Raw genomic sequence first — 1,310 nt, forward strand, 5'->3', positions numbered from 1 at the left:
CCTTATTCCCAAAACTGCCCCCCTGAAAATGCCCCCCCCCAACCCACCACCACCACCAAAAACACAGACCCAAGACCCAAACCCAGAAACCCACAAGTCGGTGCGGTGCAGTTGGACGCTCTGACAAATCTATTTGGGGCAAATTGTCAGTGAGAAACTTCCGCTCGAACTGCCGTGGACAAAACTGGCTGTTGGGCAGAGCAAATCCCGCTGCATGAGGGTGGGGGACAATTGGGGGCGAATGTGTTGATGTGCGGCCGGTGGCTGGGGAGGTACAATGGACGGATTAGTCAGTCCCCTGGCTGACTGATTTGAGATGGCTCCTCTCAGCCTCTCGCCATGGGGAGTCCCATTGTCCCGCTTCTGATTCCCACTTCTCACAAACTCCAAACAAAAGTCAATCTCTTTCTCAAGGGGGGAAAAATATCGACCCGTGTTTCAGCTGGGGAAAGTGACTCAAAAACTTATTTGCAAGAGATGACTGACTCTGTAACTCCCCTTCCACTCTTTATGTCTTTTTCCCTTCTCTTGGAGTCCTCTTCATGTGCAGTCTTTATTGACCGGCGGTGGTTAGCGAGACGTTGAATGATCCCAGTTTTTCAGACTCGAGTGGGGCTGGGGGCACCTGTTGGAAGCTTAGAGGCGGCTTTGCGGCCGAGGTCATTAATATTAAAATATACAGAGATGCCATCACGGGCTGGTCTGAAATCGGTCTGATGTCGCCCCTGGGTTCCCTCTCTGGATGGACCTCTGCTTTCAGTCACTCGTGAAGAGCTTTCTTTTCTTTTTCTGTCTTCTCTTTTTCTTTTTTCCCTCCCTGAAAAGACTCGTTAACAAATTATGACAGCTGAGTAGAGGGGCTTAGTCTGTTCACACTGCAAAGACAAACATGTGAGAGCCGAGGAGCCCGCGATGTGATCAGTGTATCTACAGTTCATTTATTATTCTGCCTGTGGTGTGTGAAAGTGTTCGGATTTCCAGAGCTGAAAGGACACGTTTCAGTCATGCAGAGGTGACTGGACTTGATTAGATCGGTGGGTGAGTTGTACAGGCCTGTCTCTTTGTCTGTCTTTAAGTTCGTTTTGAACAATAAACTTCACCTAGTTAATGAGTTTATCTTTCATTTATTTGTGTCTAATGCTCATTTAAAACAATCAAATCCTTGATTGTCTTTTTGTAGCTACAAAAAACAAGCAAAATGAGTATGAAAAAATGACACTTTCTACCACATTTACCCTCATTTTCAAAGGCAACAGTTTAACTTTAAGTTGTTTATTTGATTTCTACATATTCAGCTTTCATTATTTTAA

This window comes from Pundamilia nyererei, unplaced genomic scaffold (assembly GCF_000239375.1).
Source record: "Pundamilia nyererei isolate P.nyererei 1_Seehausen unplaced genomic scaffold, PunNye1.0 scaffold00041, whole genome shotgun sequence".
In the NCBI taxonomy this organism is placed as follows: domain Eukaryota; kingdom Metazoa; phylum Chordata; class Actinopteri; order Cichliformes; family Cichlidae; genus Pundamilia; species Pundamilia nyererei.